At 48.5% G+C, this 18136-nt stretch overlaps 28 non-coding genes and 2 pseudogenes across 28 annotated transcripts; all 30 read right to left on the bottom strand.

Annotated features, from left to right (window-relative positions):
• Positions 1 to 118, bottom strand: LOC127141217 (5S ribosomal RNA; the record flags this gene model as incomplete). Its single annotated transcript, XR_007811745.1, has 1 exon — positions 1 to 118. It is a non-coding gene; the product is annotated as a 5S ribosomal RNA (ribosomal RNA).
• Positions 119 to 595: 477 nt separating this feature from the next.
• LOC127141203 (5S ribosomal RNA) lies at positions 596 to 713 on the bottom strand. Its single transcript, XR_007811731.1, has one exon. It is a non-coding gene; the product is annotated as a 5S ribosomal RNA (ribosomal RNA).
• A 480-nt stretch (positions 714 to 1193) lies between these two features.
• On the bottom strand, positions 1194 to 1312 carry LOC127141193 (5S ribosomal RNA). Its single transcript, XR_007811721.1, has one exon. It is a non-coding gene; the product is annotated as a 5S ribosomal RNA (ribosomal RNA).
• Positions 1313 to 1791: 479 nt separating this feature from the next.
• LOC127141204 (5S ribosomal RNA) lies at positions 1792 to 1910 on the bottom strand. Its single transcript, XR_007811732.1, has one exon. It is a non-coding gene; the product is annotated as a 5S ribosomal RNA (ribosomal RNA).
• Positions 1911 to 2403: 493 nt separating this feature from the next.
• Positions 2404 to 2522, bottom strand: LOC127141215 (5S ribosomal RNA). The gene has a single exon (XR_007811743.1). It is a non-coding gene; the product is annotated as a 5S ribosomal RNA (ribosomal RNA).
• Positions 2523 to 3002: 480 nt separating this feature from the next.
• On the bottom strand, positions 3003 to 3120 carry LOC127141207 (5S ribosomal RNA). Its single transcript, XR_007811735.1, has one exon. It is a non-coding gene; the product is annotated as a 5S ribosomal RNA (ribosomal RNA).
• A 480-nt stretch (positions 3121 to 3600) lies between these two features.
• LOC127141206 (5S ribosomal RNA) lies at positions 3601 to 3722 on the bottom strand. Its single transcript, XR_007811734.1, has one exon. It is a non-coding gene; the product is annotated as a 5S ribosomal RNA (ribosomal RNA).
• A 480-nt stretch (positions 3723 to 4202) lies between these two features.
• LOC127141205 (5S ribosomal RNA) lies at positions 4203 to 4320 on the bottom strand. Its single transcript, XR_007811733.1, has one exon. It is a non-coding gene; the product is annotated as a 5S ribosomal RNA (ribosomal RNA).
• Positions 4321 to 4816: 496 nt separating this feature from the next.
• LOC127141220 (uncharacterized) lies at positions 4817 to 4933 on the bottom strand (annotated as a pseudogene).
• Positions 4934 to 5428: 495 nt separating this feature from the next.
• Positions 5429 to 5547, bottom strand: LOC127141221 (5S ribosomal RNA). The gene has a single exon (XR_007811747.1). It is a non-coding gene; the product is annotated as a 5S ribosomal RNA (ribosomal RNA).
• A 479-nt stretch (positions 5548 to 6026) lies between these two features.
• On the bottom strand, positions 6027 to 6145 carry LOC127141222 (5S ribosomal RNA). The gene has a single exon (XR_007811748.1). It is a non-coding gene; the product is annotated as a 5S ribosomal RNA (ribosomal RNA).
• A 483-nt stretch (positions 6146 to 6628) lies between these two features.
• LOC127141194 (5S ribosomal RNA) lies at positions 6629 to 6747 on the bottom strand. Its single transcript, XR_007811722.1, has one exon. It is a non-coding gene; the product is annotated as a 5S ribosomal RNA (ribosomal RNA).
• A 488-nt stretch (positions 6748 to 7235) lies between these two features.
• On the bottom strand, positions 7236 to 7353 carry LOC127141208 (5S ribosomal RNA). The gene has a single exon (XR_007811736.1). It is a non-coding gene; the product is annotated as a 5S ribosomal RNA (ribosomal RNA).
• Positions 7354 to 7834: 481 nt separating this feature from the next.
• Positions 7835 to 7953, bottom strand: LOC127141195 (5S ribosomal RNA). The gene has a single exon (XR_007811723.1). It is a non-coding gene; the product is annotated as a 5S ribosomal RNA (ribosomal RNA).
• A 493-nt stretch (positions 7954 to 8446) lies between these two features.
• On the bottom strand, positions 8447 to 8564 carry LOC127141212 (5S ribosomal RNA). The gene has a single exon (XR_007811740.1). It is a non-coding gene; the product is annotated as a 5S ribosomal RNA (ribosomal RNA).
• Positions 8565 to 9043: 479 nt separating this feature from the next.
• On the bottom strand, positions 9044 to 9159 carry LOC127141219 (uncharacterized; annotated as a pseudogene).
• Positions 9160 to 9652: 493 nt separating this feature from the next.
• LOC127141218 (5S ribosomal RNA) lies at positions 9653 to 9768 on the bottom strand. Its single transcript, XR_007811746.1, has one exon. It is a non-coding gene; the product is annotated as a 5S ribosomal RNA (ribosomal RNA).
• Positions 9769 to 10260: 492 nt separating this feature from the next.
• On the bottom strand, positions 10261 to 10379 carry LOC127141196 (5S ribosomal RNA). The gene has a single exon (XR_007811724.1). It is a non-coding gene; the product is annotated as a 5S ribosomal RNA (ribosomal RNA).
• Positions 10380 to 10857: 478 nt separating this feature from the next.
• LOC127141214 (5S ribosomal RNA) lies at positions 10858 to 10975 on the bottom strand. The gene has a single exon (XR_007811742.1). It is a non-coding gene; the product is annotated as a 5S ribosomal RNA (ribosomal RNA).
• A 491-nt stretch (positions 10976 to 11466) lies between these two features.
• Positions 11467 to 11584, bottom strand: LOC127141209 (5S ribosomal RNA). The gene has a single exon (XR_007811737.1). It is a non-coding gene; the product is annotated as a 5S ribosomal RNA (ribosomal RNA).
• Positions 11585 to 12063: 479 nt separating this feature from the next.
• Positions 12064 to 12182, bottom strand: LOC127141197 (5S ribosomal RNA). Its single transcript, XR_007811725.1, has one exon. It is a non-coding gene; the product is annotated as a 5S ribosomal RNA (ribosomal RNA).
• Positions 12183 to 12663: 481 nt separating this feature from the next.
• Positions 12664 to 12781, bottom strand: LOC127141210 (5S ribosomal RNA). Its single transcript, XR_007811738.1, has one exon. It is a non-coding gene; the product is annotated as a 5S ribosomal RNA (ribosomal RNA).
• Positions 12782 to 13271: 490 nt separating this feature from the next.
• On the bottom strand, positions 13272 to 13390 carry LOC127141198 (5S ribosomal RNA). The gene has a single exon (XR_007811726.1). It is a non-coding gene; the product is annotated as a 5S ribosomal RNA (ribosomal RNA).
• A 479-nt stretch (positions 13391 to 13869) lies between these two features.
• On the bottom strand, positions 13870 to 13988 carry LOC127141199 (5S ribosomal RNA). Its single transcript, XR_007811727.1, has one exon. It is a non-coding gene; the product is annotated as a 5S ribosomal RNA (ribosomal RNA).
• A 495-nt stretch (positions 13989 to 14483) lies between these two features.
• LOC127141200 (5S ribosomal RNA) lies at positions 14484 to 14602 on the bottom strand. The gene has a single exon (XR_007811728.1). It is a non-coding gene; the product is annotated as a 5S ribosomal RNA (ribosomal RNA).
• Positions 14603 to 15083: 481 nt separating this feature from the next.
• On the bottom strand, positions 15084 to 15201 carry LOC127141211 (5S ribosomal RNA). The gene has a single exon (XR_007811739.1). It is a non-coding gene; the product is annotated as a 5S ribosomal RNA (ribosomal RNA).
• Positions 15202 to 15681: 480 nt separating this feature from the next.
• On the bottom strand, positions 15682 to 15799 carry LOC127141213 (5S ribosomal RNA). Its single transcript, XR_007811741.1, has one exon. It is a non-coding gene; the product is annotated as a 5S ribosomal RNA (ribosomal RNA).
• A 492-nt stretch (positions 15800 to 16291) lies between these two features.
• Positions 16292 to 16408, bottom strand: LOC127141216 (5S ribosomal RNA). Its single transcript, XR_007811744.1, has one exon. It is a non-coding gene; the product is annotated as a 5S ribosomal RNA (ribosomal RNA).
• A 493-nt stretch (positions 16409 to 16901) lies between these two features.
• On the bottom strand, positions 16902 to 17020 carry LOC127141201 (5S ribosomal RNA). Its single transcript, XR_007811729.1, has one exon. It is a non-coding gene; the product is annotated as a 5S ribosomal RNA (ribosomal RNA).
• A 481-nt stretch (positions 17021 to 17501) lies between these two features.
• Positions 17502 to 17620, bottom strand: LOC127141202 (5S ribosomal RNA). The gene has a single exon (XR_007811730.1). It is a non-coding gene; the product is annotated as a 5S ribosomal RNA (ribosomal RNA).
• Positions 17621 to 18136: the final 516 nt, after the last annotated feature.

Raw genomic sequence — 18136 nt, forward strand, 5'->3', positions numbered from 1 at the left:
CTTACGGCACCTGGTATTCCCAGGCGGTCTCCCATCCAAGTACTAACCAGGGCCCGACCCTGCTTAGCTTCCGAGATCAGACGAGATCGGGCGCGCTCAGGGTGGTGTGGCCGTAAGCCACAGCGGCTGCTGAAGACAGACCCTTTATACGTGCCAAAATAACACTGGCAGATCTGTTATTTCACATAGCAATCAACAATAATGGGGATTTTCTCTAACAGTCAACAGCAAAACTAAGAAATAACTACTCCACCCAACAAGAATTTTCCGTATGGCCTGATCAAACATTTGGCTCTGTTCCAAGTCCATTTTCGTCCGAAATTGCTCAAAACGTACATCGGTGAGCCACACGTCCTTGTGGACGACGTATTGGGTCATTGTGCCCAAAACCCAGACTGCGCTCATTCATTCGGCAGCAGTGCAGACTTTACAGAGGTGACTTTCCAGCGCCTAATACCCGATTGCCGAAAGCGACGTGACATAAAACAGAAGTGCAAAACAGAGCGTGAAATACAGGCTGCAAAATAAAAGTAGTTTTGGCGTGCCCTGTCTCATTCTGCTGCTGTAAGATAGGCAGGAAAAGATGGGGACAAAAAGCTTACGGCACCTGGTATTCCCAGGCGGTCTCCATCCAAGTACTAACCAGGCCCGACCCTGCTTAGCTTCCGAGATCAGACGAGATCGGGCGCGCTCAGGGTGGTGTGGCCGTAAGCCACAGCGGCTGCTGAAGACAGACCCTTTATACGTGCCAAAATAACACTGGCAGATCTGTTATTTCACATAGCAATCAACAATAATGGGGATTTTCTCTAACAGTCAACAGCAAAACTAAGAAATAACTACTCCACCCAACAAGAATTTTCCGTATGGCCTGATCAAACATTTGGCTCTGTTCCAAGTCCATTTTCGTCCGAAATTGCTCAAAACGTACATCGGTGAGCCACACGTCCTTGTGGACGACGTATTGGGTCATTGTGCCCAAAACCCAGACTGCGCTCATTCATTCGGCAGCAGTGCAGACTTTACAGAGGTGACTTTCCAGCGCCTAATACCCGATTGCCGAAAGCGACGTGACATAAAACAGAAGTGCAAAACAGAGCGTGAAATACAGGCTGCAAAATAAAGTAGTTTTGGCGTGCCCTGTCTCAACTACAGAGGAAGCGGCATTCTGCTGCTGTAAGATAAGGGGACAAAGCTTACGGCACCTGGTATTCCCAGGCGGTCTCCCATCCAAGTACTAACCAGGCCCGACCCTGCTTAGCTTCCGAGATCAGACGAGATCGGGCGCGCTCAGGGTGGTGTGGCCGTAAGCCACAGCGGCTTGAAGACAGACCCTTTATACGTGCCAAAATAACACTGGCAGATCTGTTATTTCACATAGCAATCAACAATAATGGGGATTTTCTCTAACAGTCAACAGCAAAACTAAGAAATAACTACTCCACCCAACAAGAATTTTCCGTATGGCCTGATCAAACATTTGGCTCTGTTCCAAGTCCATTTTCGTCCGAAATTGCTCAAAACGTACATCGGTGAGCCACACGTCCTTGTGGACGACGTATTGGGTCATTGTGCCCAAAACCCAGACTGCGCTCATTCATTCGGCAGCAGTGCAGACTTTACAGAGGTGACTTTCCAGCGCCTAATACCCGATTGCCGAAAGCGACGTGACATAAAACAGAAGTGCAAAACAGAGCGTGAAATACAGGCTGCAAATAAAAGTAGTTTTGGCGTGCCCTGTCTCAACTACAGAGGAAGCGGCATTCTGCTGCTAGTAAAGATGGGACAAAAAGCTTACGGCACCTGGTATTCCCAGGCGGTCTCCCATCCAAGTACTAACCAGGCCCGACCCTGCTTAGCTTCCGAGATCAGACGAGATCGGGCGCGCTCAGGGTGGTGTGGCCGTAAGCCACAGCGGCTGCTGAAGACAGACCCTTTATACGTGCCAAAATAACACTGGCAGATCTGTTATTTCACATAGCAATCAACAATAATGGGGATTTTCTCTAACAGTCAACAGCAAAACTAAGAAATAACTACTCCACCCAACAAGAATTTTCCGTATGGCCTGATCAAACATTTGGCTCTGTTCCAAGTCCATTTTCGTCCGAAATTGCTCAAAACGTACATCGGTGAGCCACACGTCCTTGTGGACGACGTATTGGGTCATTGTGCCCAAACCCAGACTGCGCTCATTCATTCGGCAGCAGTGCAGACTTTACAGAGGTGACTTTCCAGCGCCTAATACCCGATTGCCGAAAGCGACGTGACATAAAACAGAAGTGCAAAACAGAGCGTGAAATACAGGCTGCAAAATAAAAAGTAGTTTGGCGTGCCCTGTCTCAACTACAGAGGAAGCGGCATTCTGCTGCTGTAAGATAGGCAGGAAAAGATGGGACAAAAAGCTTACGGCACCTGGTATTCCCAGGCGGTCTCCCATCCAAGTACTAACCAGGCCCGACCCTGCTTAGCTTCCGAGATCAGACGAGATCGGGCGCGCTCAGGGTGGTGTGGCCGTAAGCCACAGCGGCTGCTGAAGACAGACCCTTTATACGTGCCAAAAATAACACTGGCAGATCTGTTATTTCACATAGCAATCAACAATAATGGGGATTTTCTCTAACAGTCAACAGCAAAACTAAGAAATAACTACTCCACCCAACAAGAATTTTCCGTATGGCCTGATCAAACATTTGGCTCTGTTCCAAGTCCATTTTCGTCCGAAATTGCTCAAAACGTACATCGGTGAGCCACACGTCCTTGTGGACGACGTATTGGGTCATTGTGCCCAAACCCAGACTGCGCTCATTCATTCGGCAGCAGTGCAGACTTTACAGAGGTGACTTTCCAGCGCCTAATACCCGATTGCCGAAAGCGACGTGACATAAAACAGAAGTGCAAAACAGAGCGTGAAATACAGGCTGCAAAATAAAAGTAGTTTTGGCGTGCCCTGTCTCAACTACAGAGGAAGCGGCATTCTGCTGCTGTAAGATAGGGGAAAAAGCTTACGGCACCTGGTATTCCCAGGCGGTCTCCCATCCAAGTACTAACCAGGCCCGACCCTGCTTAGCTTCCGAGATCAGACGAGATCGGCGCGCTCAGGGTGGTGTGGCCGTAAGCCACAGCGGCTGCTGAAGACAGACCCTTTATACGTGCCAAAATAACACTGGCAGATCTGTTATTTCACATAGCAATCAACAATAATGGGGATTTTCTCTAACAGTCAACAGCAAAACTAAGAAATAACTACTCCACCCAACAAGAATTTTCCGTATGGCCTGATCAAACATTTGGCTCTGTTCCAAGTCCATTTTCGTCCGAAATTGCTCAAAACGTACATCGGTGAGCCACACGTCCTTGTGGACGACGTATTGGGTCATTGTGCCCAAAACCCAGACTGCGCTCATTCATTCGGCAGCAGTGCAGACTTTACAGAGGTGACTTTCCAGCGCCTAATACCCGATTGCCGAAAGCGACGTGACATAAAACAGAAGTGCAAAACAGAGCGTGAAATACAGGCTGCAAAATAAAAGTAGTTTTGGCGTGCCCTGTCTCAACTACAGAGGAAGCGGCATTCTGCTGCTGTAAGAAGGGACAAAAAGCTTACGGCACCTGGTATTCCCAGGCGGTCTCCCATCCAAGTACTAACCAGGCCCGACCCTGCTGCTTAGCTTCCGAGATCAGACGAGATCGGGCGCGCTCAGGGTGGTGTGGCCGTAAGCCACAGCGGCTGCTGAAGACAGACCCTTTATACGTGCCAAAATAACACTGGCAGATCTGTTATTTCACATAGCAATCAACAATAATGGGGATTTTCTCTAACAGTCAACAGCAAAACTAAGAAATAACTACTCCACCCAACAAGAATTTTCCGTATGGCCTGATCAAACATTTGGCTCTGTTCCAAGTCCATTTTCGTCCGAAATTGCTCAAAACGTACATCGGTGAGCCACACGTCCTTGTGGACGACGTATTGGGTCATTGTGCCCAAAACCCAGACTGCGCTCATTCATTCGGCAGCAGTGCAGACTTTACAGAGGTGACTTTCCAGCGCCTAATACCCGATTGCCGAAAGCGACGTGACATAAAACAGAAGTGCAAAACAGAGCGTGAAATACAGGCTGCAAAATAAAAGTAGTTTTGGCGTGCCCTGTCTCAACTACAGAGGAAGCGGCATTCTGCTGCTGTAAGATAGGACAAAAAGCTTACGGCACCTGGTATTCCCAGGCGGTCTCCATCCAAGTACTAACCAGGCCCGACCCTGCTTAGCTTCCGAGATCAGACGAGATCGGGCGCGCTCAGGGTGGTGTGGCCGTAAGCCACAGCGGCTGCTGAAGACAGACCCTTTATACGTGCCAAAATAACACTGGCAGATCTGTTATTTCACATAGCAATCAACAATAATGGGGATTTTCTCTAACAGTCAACAGCAAAACTAAGAAATAACTACTCCACCCAACAAGAATTTTCCGTATGGCCTGATCAAACATTTGGCTCTGTTCCAAGTCCATTTTCGTCCGAAATTGCTCAAAAACGTACATCGGTGAGCCACACGTCCTTGTGGACGACGTATTGGGTCATTGTGCCCAAAACCCAGACTGCGCTCATTCATTCGGCAGCAGTGCAGACTTTACAGAGGTGACTTTCCAGCGCCTAATACCCGATTGCCGAAAGCGACGTGACATAAAACAGAAGTGCAAAACAGAGCGTGAAATACAGGCTGCAAAATAAAAGTAGTTTTGGCGTGCCCTGTCTCAACTACAGAGGAAGCGGCATTCTGCTGCTGTAAGATAGGCAGGAAAAGATGGGGACAAAAAGCTTACGGCACCTGGTATTCCCAGGCGGTCTCCCATCCAAGTACTAACCAGGCCCGACCCTGCTTAGCTTCCGAGATCAGACGAGATCGGCGCGCTCAGGGTGTGTGGCCGTAAGCCACAGCGCTGCTGAAGACAGACCCTTTATACGTGCCAAAATAACACTGGCAGATCTGTTATTTCACATAGCAATCAACAATAATGGGGATTTTCTCTAACAGTCAACAGCAAAACTAAGAAATAACTACTCCACCCAACAAGAATTTTCCGTATGGCCTGATCAAACATTTGGCTCTGTTCCAAGTCCATTTTCGTCCGAAATTGCTCAAAACGTACATCGGTGAGCCACACGTCCTTGTGGACGACGTATTGGGTCATTGTGCCCAAAAACCCAGACTGCGCTCATTCATTCGGCAGCAGTGCAGACTTTACAGAGGTGACTTTCCAGCGCCTAATACCCGATTGCCGAAAGCGACGTGACATAAAACAGAAGTGCAAAACAGAGCGTGAAATACAGGCTGCAAAATAAAAGTAGTTTTGGCGTGCCCTGTCTCAACTACAGAGGAAGCGGCATTCTGCTGCTGTAAGATAGGCAGGAAAAGATGGGGACAAAAAGCTTACGGCACCTGGTATTCCCAGGCGGTCTCCCATCCAAGTACTAACCAGGCCCGACCCTGCTTAGCTTCCGAGATCAGACGAGATCGGGCGCGCTCAGGGTGGTGTGGCCGTAAGCCACAGCGGCTGCTGAAGACAGACCCTTTATACGTGCCAAAATAACACTGGCAGATCTGTTATTTCACATAGCAATCAACAATAATGGGGATTTTCTCTAACAGTCAACAGCAAAACTAAGAAATAACTACTCCACCCAACAAGAATTTTCCGTATGGCCTGATCAAACATTTGGCTCTGTTCCAAGTCCATTTTCGTCCGAAATTGCTCAAAACGTACATCGGTGAGCCACACGTCCTTGTGGACGACGTATTGGGTCATTGTGCCCAAAACCCAGACTGCGCTCATTCATTCGGCAGCAGTGCAGACTTTACAGAGGTGACTTTCCAGCGCCTAATACCCGATTGCGAAAGCGACGTGACATAAAACAGAAGTGCAAAACAGAGCGTGAAATACAGGCTGCAAAATAAAAGTAGTTTGGCGTGCCCTGTCTCAACTACAGAGGAAGCGGCATTCTGCTGCTGTAAAGATGGGACAAAAAGCTTACGGCACCTGGTATTCCCAGGCGGTCTCCCATCCAAGTACTAACCAGGCCCGACCCTGCTTAGCTTCCGAGATCAGACGAGATCGGGCGCGCTCAGGGTGGTGTGGCCGTAAGCCACAGCGGCTGCTGAAGACAGACCCTTTATACGTGCCAAAATAACACTGGCAGATCTGTTATTTCACATAGCAATCAACAATAATGGGGATTTTCTCTAACAGTCAACAGCAAAACTAAGAAATAACTACTCCACCCAACAAGAATTTTCCGTATGGCCTGATCAAACATTTGGCTCTGTTCCAAGTCCATTTTCGTCCGAAATTGCTCAAAACGTACATCGGTGAGCCACACGTCCTTGTGGACGACGTATTGGGTCATTGTGCCCAAAACCCAGACTGCGCTCATTCATTCGGCAGCAGTGCAGACTTTACAGAGGTGACTTTCCAGCGCCTAATACCCGATTGCCGAAAGCGACGTGACATAAAACAGAAGTGCAAAACAGAGCGTGAAATACAGGCTGCAAAATAAAAGTAGTTTTGGCGTGCCCTGTCTCAACTACAGAGGAAAGCGGCATTCTGCTGCTGTAAGATAGGGACAAAAAAGCTTACGGCACCTGGTATTCCCAGGCGGTCTCCCATCCAAGTACTAACCAGGCCCGACCCTGCTTAGCTTCCGAGATCAGACGAGATCGGGCGCGCTCAGGGTGGTGTGGCCGTAAGCCACAGCGGCTGCTGAAGACAGACCCTTTATACGTGCCAAAATACACTGGCAGATCTGTTATTTCACATAGCAATCAACAATAATGGGGATTTTCTCTAACAGTCAACAGCAAAACTAAGAAATAACTACTCCACCCAACAAGAATTTTCCGTATGGCCTGATCAAACATTTGGCTCTGTTCCAAGTCCATTTTCGTCCGAAATTGCTCAAAACGTACATCGGTGAGCCACACGTCCTTGTGGACGACGTATTGGGTCATTGTGCCCAAAACCCAGACTGCGCTCATTCATTCGGCAGTGCAGACTTTACAGAGGTGACTTTCCAGCCTATACCCGATTGCCGAAAGCGACGTGACATAAAACAGAAGTGCAAAACAGAGCGTGAAATACAGGCTGCAAAATAAAAGTAGTTTTGGCGTGCCCTGTCTCAACTACAGAGGAAGCGGCATTCTGCTGCTGTAAGATAGGCAGGAAAAGATGGGGACAAAAAGCTTACGGCACCTGGTATTCCCAGGCGGTCTCCCATCCAAGTACTAACCAGGCCCGACCCTGCTTAGCTTCCGAGATCAGACGAGATCGGCGCGCTCAGGGTGGTGTGGCCGTAAGCCACAGCGGCTGCTGAAGACAGACCCTTTATACGTGCCAAAATAACACTGGCAGATCTGTTATTTCACATAGCAATCAACAATAATGGGGATTTTCTCTAACAGTCAACAGCAAAACTAAGAAATAACTACTCCACCCAACAAGAATTTTCCGTATGGCCTGATCAAACATTTGGCTCTGTTCCAAGTCCATTTTCGTCCGAAATTGCTCAAAACGTACATCGGTGAGCCACACGTCCTTGTGGACGACGTATTGGGTCATTGTGCCCAAAACCCAGACTGCGCTCATTCATTCGGCAGCAGTGCAGACTTTACAGAGGTGACTTTCCAGCGCCTAATACCCGATTGCCGAAAGCGACGTGACATAAAACAGAAGTGCAAAACAGAGCGTGAAATACAGGCTGCAAAATAAAAGTAGTTTTGGCGTGCCCTGTCTCAACTACAGAGGAAGCGGCATTCTGCTGCTGTAAGATAGGGACAAAAAGCTTACGGCACCTGGTATTCCCAGGCGGTCTCCCATCCAAGTACTAACCAGGCCCGACCCTGCTTAGCTTCCGAGATCAGACGAGATCGGGCGCGCTCAGGGTGGTGTGGCCGTAAGCCACAGCGGCTGCTGAAGACAGACCCTTTATACGTGCCAAAATAACACTGGCAGATCTGTTATTTCACATAGCAATCAACAATAATGGGGATTTTCTCTAACAGTCAACAGCAAAACTAAGAAATAACTACTCCACCCAACAAGAATTTTCCGTATGGCCTGATCAAACATTTGGCTCTGTTCCAAGTCCATTTTCGTCCGAAATTGCTCAAAACGTACATCGGTGAGCCACACGTCCTTGTGGACGACGTATTGGGTCATTGCCCAAAACCCAGACTGCGCTCATTCATTCGGCAGCAGTGCAGACTTTACAGAGGTGACTTTCCAGCGCCTAATACCCGATTGCCGAAAGCGACGTGACATAAAACAGAAGTGCAAAACAGAGCGTGAAATACAGGCTGCAAAATAAAAGTAGTTTTGGCGTGCCCTGTCTCAACTACAGAGGAAGCGGCATTCTGCTGCTGTAAGATAGGCAGGAAAAGATGGGGACAAAAAGCTTACGGCACCTGGTATTCCCAGGCGGTCTCCCATCCAAGTACTAACCAGGCCCGACCCTGCTTAGCTTCCGAGATCAGACGAGATCGGGCGCGCTCAGGGTGGTGTGCCGTAAGCCACAGCGGCTGCTGAAGACAGACCCTTTATACGTGCCAAAATAACACTGGCAGATCTGTTATTTCACATAGCAATCAACAATAATGGGGATTTTCTCTAACAGTCAACAGCAAAACTAAGAAATAACTACTCCACCCAACAAGAATTTTCCGTATGGCCTGATCAAACATTTGGCTCTGTTCCAAGTCCATTTTCGTCCGAAATTGCTCAAAACGTACATCGGTGAGCCACACGTCCTTGTGGACGACGTATTGGGTCATTGTGCCCAAAACCCAGACTGCGCTCATTCATTCGGCAGCAGTGCAGACTTTACAGAGGTGACTTTCCAGCGCCTAATACCCGATTGCCGAAAGCGACGTGACATAAAACAGAAGTGCAAAACAGAGCGTGAAATACAGGCTGCAAAAAAAATAGTTTTGGCGTGCCCTGTCTCAACTACAGAGGAAGCGGCATTCTGCTGCTGTAAGATAGGGACAAAAAGCTTACGGCACCTGGTATTCCCAGGCGGTCTCCCATCCAAGTACTAACCAGGCCCGACCCTGCTTAGCTTCCGAGATCAGACGATCGGGCGCGCTCAGGGTGGGTGGCCGTAAGCCACAGCGGCTGCTGAAGACAGACCCTTTATACGTGCCAAAATAACACTGGCAGATCTGTTATTTCACATAGCAATCAACAATAATGGGGATTTTCTCTAACAGTCAACAGCAAAACTAAGAAATAACTACTCCACCCAACAAGAATTTTCCGTATGGCCTGATCAAACATTTGGCTCTGTTCCAAGTCCATTTTCGTCCGAAATTGCTCAAAACGTACATCGGTGAGCCACACGTCCTTGTGGACGACGTATTGGGTCATTGTGCCCAAAACCCAGACTGCGCTCATTCATTCGGCAGCAGTGCAGACTTTACAGAGGTGACTTTCCAGCGCCTAATACCCGATTGCCGAAAGCGACGTGACATAAAACAGAAGTGCAAAACAGAGCGTGAAATACAGGCTGCAAAATAAAAGTAGTTTTGGCGTGCCCTGTCTCAACTACAGAGGAAGCGGCATTCTGCTGCTGTAAGATAGGCAGGAAAAGATGGGACAAAAGCTTACGGCACCTGGTATTCCCAGGGTCTCCCATCCAAGTACTAACCAGGCCCGACCCTGCTTAGCTTCCGAGATCAGACGAGATCGGCGCGCTCAGGGTGGTGTGGCCGTAAGCCACAGCGCTGCTGAAGACAGACCCTTTATACGTGCCAAAATAACACTGGCAGATCTGTTATTTCACATAGCAATCAACAATAATGGGGATTTTCTCTAACAGTCAACAGCAAAACTAAGAAATAACTACTCCACCCAACAAGAATTTTCCGTATGGCCTGATCAAACATTTGGCTCTGTTCCAAGTCCATTTTCGTCCGAAATTGCTCAAAACGTACATCGGTGAGCCACACGTCCTTGTGGACGACGTATTGGTCATTGTGCCCAAAACCCAGACTGCGCTCATTCATTCGGCAGCAGTGCAGACTTTACAGAGGTGACTTTCCAGCGCCTAATACCCGATTGCCGAAAGCGACGTGACATAAAACAGAAGTGCAAAACAGAGCGTGAAATACAGGCTGCAAAATAAAAGTAGTTTTGGCGTGCCCTGTCTCAACTACAGAGGAAGCGGCATTCTGCTGCTGTAAGATAGGCAGGAAAAGATGGGACAAAAAGCTTACGGCACCTGGTATTCCCAGGCGGTCTCCCATCCAAGTACTAACCAGGCCCGACCCTGCTTAGCTTCCGAGATCAGACGAGATCGGGCGCGCTCAGGGTGGTGTGGCCGTAAGCCACAGCGGCTGCTGAAGACAGACCCTTTATACGTGCCAAAATAACACTGGCAGATCTGTTATTTCACATAGCAATCAACAATAATGGGGATTTTCTCTAACAGTCAACAGCAAAACTAAGAAATAACTACTCCACCCAACAAGAATTTTCCGTATGGCCTGATCAAACATTTGGCTCTGTTCCAAGTCCATTTTCGTCCGAAATTGCTCAAAACGTACATCGGTGAGCCACACGTCCTTGTGGACGACGTGGGTCATTGTGCCCAAAACCCAGACTGCGCTCATTCATTCGGCAGCAGTGCAGACTTTACAGAGGTGACTTTCCAGCGCCTAATACCCGATTGCCGAAAGCGACGTGACATAAAACAGAAGTGCAAAACAGAGCGTGAAATACAGGCTGCAAAATAAAAGTAGTTTTGGCGTGCCCTGTCTCAACTACAGAGGAAGCGGCATTCTGCTGCTGTAAGATAGGGACAAAAAGCTTACGGCACCTGGTATTCCCAGGCGGTCTCCCATCCAAGTACTAACCAGGCCCGACCCTGCTTAGCTTCGAGATCAGACGAGATCGGGCGCGCTCAGGGTGGTGTGGCCGTAAGCCACAGCGGCTGCTGAAGACAGACCCTTTATACGTGCCAAAATAACACTGGCAGATCTGTTATTTCACATAGCAATCAACAATAATGGGGATTTTCTCTAACAGTCAACAGCAAAACTAAGAAAAACTACTCCACCCAACAAGAATTTTCCGTATGGCCTGATCAAACATTTGGCTCTGTTCCAAGTCCATTTTCGTCCGAAATTGCTCAAAACGTACATCGGTGAGCCACACGTCCTTGTGGACGACGTATTGGGTCATTGTGCCCAAAACCCAGACTGCGCTCATTCATTCAGCAGTGCAGACTTTACAGAGGTGACTTTCCAGCGCCTAATACCCGATTGCCGAAAGCGACGTGACATAAAACAGAAGTGCAAAACAGAGCGTGAAATACAGGCTGCAAAATAAAAGTAGTTTTGGCGTGCCCTGTCTCAACTACAGAGGAAGCGGCATTCTGCTGCTGTAAGATAGGCAGGAAAAGATGGGGACAAAAAGCTTACGGCACCTGGTATTCCCAGGCGGTCTCCCATCCAAGTACTAACCAGGCCCGACCCTGCTTAGCTTCCGAGATCAGACGAGATCGGCGCGCTCAGGGTGGTGTGGCCGTAAGCCACAGCGGCTGCTGAAGACAGACCCTTTATACGTGCCAAAATAACACTGGCAGATCTGTTATTTCACATAGCAATCAACAATAATGGGGATTTTCTCTAACAGTCAACAGCAAAACTAAGAAATAACTACTCCACCAACAAGAATTTTCCGTATGGCCTGATCAAACATTTGGCTCTGTTCCAAGTCCATTTTCGTCCGAAATTGCTCAAAACGTACATCGGTGAGCCACACGTCCTTGTGGACGACGTATTGGGTCATTGTGCCCAAAACCAGACTGCGCGCTCATTCATTCGGCAGCAGTGCAGACTTTACAGAGGTGACTTTCCAGCGCCTAATACCCGATTGCCGAAAGCGACGTGACATAAAACAGAAGTGCAAAACAGAGCGTGAAATACAGGCTGCAAAATAAAAGTAGTTTTGGCGTGCCCTGTCTCAACTACAGAGGAAGCGGCATTCTGCTGCTGTAAGATAGGCAAAAAGCTTACGGCACCTGGTATTCCCAGGCGGTCTCCCATCCAAGTACTAACCAGGCCCGACCCTGCTTAGCTTCCGAGATCAGACGAGATCGGGCGCGCTCAGGGTGGTGTGGCCGTAAGCCACAGCGGCTGCTGAAGACAGACCCTTTATACGTGCCAAAATAACACTGGCAGATCTGTTATTTCACATAGCAATCAACAATAATGGGGATTTTCTCTAACAGTCAACAGCAAAACTAAGAAATAACTACTCCACCCAACAAGAATTTTCCGTATGGCCTGATCAAACATTTGGCTCTGTTCCAAGTCCATTTTCGTCCGAAATTGCTCAAAACGTACATCGGTGAGCCACACGTCCTTGTGGACGACGTATTGGGTCATTGTGCCCAAAACCCAGACTGCGCTCATTCATTCGGCAGCAGTGCAGACTTTACAGAGGTGACTTTCCAGCGCCTAATACCCGATTGCCGAAAGCGACGTGACATAAAACAGAAGTGCAAAACAGAGCGTGAAATACAGGCTGCCAAATAAAAGTAGTTTGGCGTGCCCTGTCTCAACTACAGAGGAAGCGGCATTCTGCTGCTGTAAGATAGGGGACAAAAAGCTTACGGCACCTGGTATTCCCAGGCGGTCTCCCATCCAAGTACTAACCAGGCCCGACCCTGCTTAGCTTCCGAGATCAGACGAGATCGGCGCGCTCAGGGTGGTGTGGCCGTAAGCCACAGCGGCTGCTGAAGACAGACCCTTTATACGTGCCAAAATAACACTGGCAGATCTGTTATTTCACATAGCAATCAACAATAATGGGGATTTTCTCTAACAGTCAACAGCAAAAACTAAGAAATAACTACTCCACCCAACAAGAATTTTCCGTATGGCCTGATCAAACATTTGGCTCTGTTCCAAGTCCATTTCGTCCGAAATTGCTCAAAACGTACATCGGTGAGCCACACGTCCTTGTGGACGACGTATTGGGTCATTGTGCCCAAAACCCAGACTGCGCTCATTCATTCGGCAGCAGTGCAGACTTTACAGAGGTGACTTTCCAGCGCCTAATACCCGATTGCCGAAAGCGACGTGACATAAAAAGAAGTGCAAAACAGAGCGTGAAATACAGGCTGCAAAATAAAAGTAGTTTTGGCGTGCCCTGTCTCAACTACAGAGAAGCGGCATTCTGCTGCTGTAAGATAGGGAAAAGATGGGGACAAAAAGCTTACGGCACCTGGTATTCCCAGGCGGTCTCCCATCCAAGTACTAACCAGGCCCGACCCTGCTTAGCTTCCGAGATCAGACGAGATCGGGCGCGCTCAGGGTGGTGTGGCCGTAAGCCACAGCGGCTGCTGAAGACAGACCCTTTATACGTGCCAAAATAACACTGGCAGATCTGTTATTTCACATAGCAATCAACAATAATGGGGATTTTCTCTAACAGTCAACAGCAAAACTAAGAAATAACTACTCCACCAACAAGAATTTTCCGTATGGCCTGATCAAACATTTGGCTCTGTTCCAAGTCCATTTTCGTCCGAAATTGCTCAAAACGTACATCGGTGAGCCACACGTCCTTGTGGACGACGTATTGGGTCATTGTGCCCAAAACCCAGACTGCGCTCATTCATTCGGCAGCAGTGCAGACTTTACAGAGGTGACTTTCCAGCGCCTAATACCGATTGCCGAAAGCGACGTGACATAAAACAGAAGTGCAAAACAGAGCGTGAAATACAGGCTGCAAAATAAAAGTAGTTTTGGCGTGCCCTGTCTCAACTACAGAGGAAGCGGCATTCTGCTGCTGTAAGATAGGGACAAAAAGCTTACGGCACCTGGTATTCCCAGGCGGTCTCCCATCCAAGTACTAACCAGGCCCGACCCTGCTTAGCTTCCGAGATCAGACGAGATCGGGCGCGCTCAGGGTGGTGTGGCCGTAAGCCACAGCGGCTGCTGAAGACAGACCCTTTATACGTGCCAAAATAACACTGGCAGATCTGTTATTTCACATAGCAATCAACAATAATGGGGATTTTCTCTAACAGTCAACAGCAAAACTAAGAAATAACTACTCCACCCAACAAGAATTTTCCGTATGGCCTGATCAAACATTTGGCTCTGTTCCAAGTCCATTTTCGTCCGAAATTGCTCAAAACGTACATCGGTGAGCCACACGTCCTTGTGGACGACGTATTGGGTCATTGTGCCCAAAACCCAGACTGCGCTCATTCATTCGGCAGCAGTGCAGACTTTACAGAGGTGACTTTCCAGCGCCTAATACCCGATTGCCGAAAGCGACGTGACATAAAACAGAAGTGCAAAACAGAGCGTGAAATACAGGCTGCAAAATAAAAGTAGTTTTGGCGTGCCCTGTCTCAACTACAGAGGAAGCGGCATTCTGCTGCTGTAAGATAGGCAGGAAAAGATGGGGACAAAAAGCTTACGGCACCTGGTATTCCCAGGCGGTCTCCCATCCAAGTACTAACCAGGCCCGACCCTGCTTAGCTTCCGAGATCAGACGAGATCGGGCGCGCTCAGGGTGGTGTGGCCGTAAGCCACAGCGGCTGCTGAAGACAGACCCTTTATACGTGCCAAAATAACACTGGCAGATCTGTTATTTCACATAGCAATCAACAATAATGGGGATTTTCTCTAACAGTCAACAGCAAAACTAAGAAATAACTACTCCACCCAACAAGAATTTTCCGTATGGCCTGATCAAACATTTGGCTCTGTTCCAAGTCCATTTTCGTCCGAAATTGCTCAAAACGTACATCGGTGAGCACACGTCCTTGTGGACGACGTATTGGGTCATTGTGCCCAAAACCCAGACTGCGCTCATTCATTCGGCAGCAGTGCAGACTTTACAGAGGTGACTTTCCAGCGCCTAATACCCGATTGCCGAAAGCGACGTGACATAAAACAGAAGTGCAAAACAGAGCGTGAAATACAGGCTGCAAAATAAAAGTAGTTTTGGCGTGCCCTGTCTCAACTACAGAGGAAGCGGCATTCTGCTGCTGTAAGATAGCGGACAAAAAGCTTACGGCACCTGGTATTCCCAGGCGGTCTCCCATCCAAGTACTAACCAGGCCCGACCCTGCTTAGCTTCCGAGATCAGACGAGATCGGCGCGCTCAGGGTGGTGTGGCCGTAAGCCACAGCGGCTGCTGAAGACAGACCCTTTATACGTGCCAAAATAACACTGGCAGATCTGTTATTTCACATAGCAATCAACAATAATGGGGATTTTCTCTAACAGTCAACAGCAAAACTAAGAAATAACTACTCCACCCAACAAGAATTTTCCGTATGGCCTGATCAAACATTTGGCTCTGTTCCAAGTCCATTTTCGTCCGAAATTGCTCAAAACGTACATCGGTGAGCCACACGTCCTTGTGGACGACGTATTGGGTCATTGTGCCCAAAACCCAGACTGCGCTCATTCATTCGGCAGCAGTGCAGACTTTACAGAGGTGACTTTCCAGCGCCTAATACCCGATTGCCGAAAGCGACGTGACATAAAACAGAAGTGCAAAACAGAGCGTGAAATACAGGCTGCAAAATAAAAGTAGTTTTGGCGTGCCCTGTCTCAACTACAGAGGAAGCGGCATTCTGCTGCTGTAAGATAGGACAAAAAGCTTACGGCACCTGGTATTCCCAGGCGGTCTCCCATCCAAGTACTAACCAGGCCCGACCCTGCTTAGCTTCCGAGATCAGACGAGATCGGGCGCGCTCAGGTGGTGTGGCCGTAAGCCACAGCGGCTGCTGAAGACAGACCCTTTATACGTGCCAAAATAACACTGGCAGATCTGTTATTTCACATAGCAATCAACAATAATGGGGATTTTCTCTAACAGTCAACAGCAAAACTAAGAAATAACTACTCCACCCAACAAGAATTTTCCGTATGGCCTGATCAAACATTTGGCTCTGTTCCAAGTCCATTTTCGTCCGAAATTGCTCAAAACGTACATCGGTGAGCCACACGTCCTTGTGGACGACGTATTGGGTCATTGTGCCCAAAACCCAGACTGCGCTCATTCATTCGGCAGCAGTGCAGACTTTACAGAGGTGACTTTCCAGCGCCTAATACCCGATTGCCGAAAGCGACGTGACATAAAACAGAAGTGCAAAACAGAGCGTGAAATACAGGCTGCAAAATAAAAGTAGTTTTGGCGTGCCCTGTCTCAACTACAGGAAGCGGCATTCTGCTGCTGTAAGATAGGCAGGAAAAGATGGGACAAAAAGCTTACGGCACCTGGTATTCCCAGGCGGTCTCCCATCCAAGTACTAACCAGGCCCGACCCTGCTTAGCTTCCGAGATCAGACGAGATCGGGCGCGCTCAGGGGTGTGGCCGTAAGCCACAGCGGCTGCTGAAGACAGACCCTTTATACGTGCCAAAATAACACTGGCAGATCTGTTATTTCACATAGCAATCAACAATAATGGGGATTTTCTCTAACAGTCAACAGCAAAACTAAGAAATAACTACTCCACCCAACAAGAATTTTCCGTATGGCCTGATCAAACATTTGGCTCTGTTCCAAGTCCATTTTCGTCCGAAATTGCTCAAAACGTACATCGGTGAGCCACACGTCCTTGTGGACGACGTATTGGGTCATTGTGCCCAAAACCCAGACTGCGCTCATTCATTCGGCAGCAGTGCAGACTTTACAGAGGTGACTTTCCAGCGCCTAATACCGATTGCCGAAAGCGACGTGACATAAAACAGAAGTGCAAAACAGAGCGTGAAATACAGGCTGCAAAATAAAAGTAGTTTGGCGTGCCCTGTCTCAACTACAGAGGAAGCGGCATTCTGCTGCTGTAAGATAGGCAGGAAAAGATGGGGACAAAAAGCTTACGGCACCTGGTATTCCCAGGCGGTCTCCCATCCAAGTACTAACCAGGCCCGACCCTGCTTAGCTTCCGAGATCAGACGAGATCGGGCGCGCTCAGGGTGGTGTGGCCGTAAGCCACAGCGGCTGCTGAAGACAGACCCTTTATACGTGCCAAAATAACACTGGCAGATCTGTTATTTCACATAGCAATCAACAATAATGGGGATTTTCTCTAACAGTCAACAGCAAAACTAAGAAATAACTACTCCACCCAACAAGAATTTTCCGTATGGCCTGATCAAACATTTGGCTCTGTTCCAAGTCCATTTTCGTCCGAAATTGCTCAAAACGTACATCGGTGAGCCACACGTCCTTGTGGACGACGTATTGGGTCATTGTGCCCAAAACCCAGACTGCGCTCATTCATTCGGCAGCAGTGCAGACTTTACAGAGGTGACTTTCCAGCGCCTAATACCCGATTGCCGAAAGCGACGTGACATAAAACAGAAGTGCAAAACAGAGCGTGAAATACAGGCTGCAAAATAAAAGTAGTTTTTGGCGTGCCCTGTCTCAACTACAGAGGAAGCGGCATTCTGCTGCTGTAAGATAGGGCAAAAAGCTTACGGCACCTGGTATTCCCAGGCGGTCTCCCATCCAAGTACTAACCAGGCCCGACCCTGCTTAGCTTCCGAGATCAGACGAGATCGGGCGCGCTCAGGGTGGTGTGGCCGTAAGCCACAGCGGCTGCTGAAGACAGACCCTTTATACGTGCCAAAATAACACTGGCAGATCTGTTATTTCACATAGCAATCAACAATAATGGGGATTTTCTCTAACAGTCAACAGCAAAACTAAGAAATAACTACTCACCCAACAAGAATTTTCCGTATGGCCTGATCAAACATTTGGCTCTGTTCCAAGTCCATTTTCGTCCGAAATTGCTCAAAACGTACATCGGTGAGCCACACGTCCTTGTGGACGACGTATTGGGTCATTGTGCCCAAACCCAGACTGCGCTCATTCATTCGGCAGCAGTGCAGACTTTACAGAGGTGACTTTCCAGCGCCTAATACCCGATTGCCGAAAGCGACGTGACATAAAACAGAAGTGCAAAACAGAGCGTGAAATACAGGCTGCAAAATAAAAAGTAGTTTTGGCGTGCCCTGTCTCAACTACAGAGGAAGCGCATTCTGCTGCTGTAAGATAGGGACAAAAAGCTTACGGCACCTGGTATTCCCAGGCGGTCTCCCAT

The sequence above is a fragment of the Lates calcarifer genome, unplaced genomic scaffold (assembly GCF_001640805.2).
Source record: "Lates calcarifer isolate ASB-BC8 unplaced genomic scaffold, TLL_Latcal_v3 _unitig_5627_quiver_3438, whole genome shotgun sequence".
NCBI lineage: Eukaryota > Metazoa > Chordata > Actinopteri > Centropomidae > Lates > Lates calcarifer.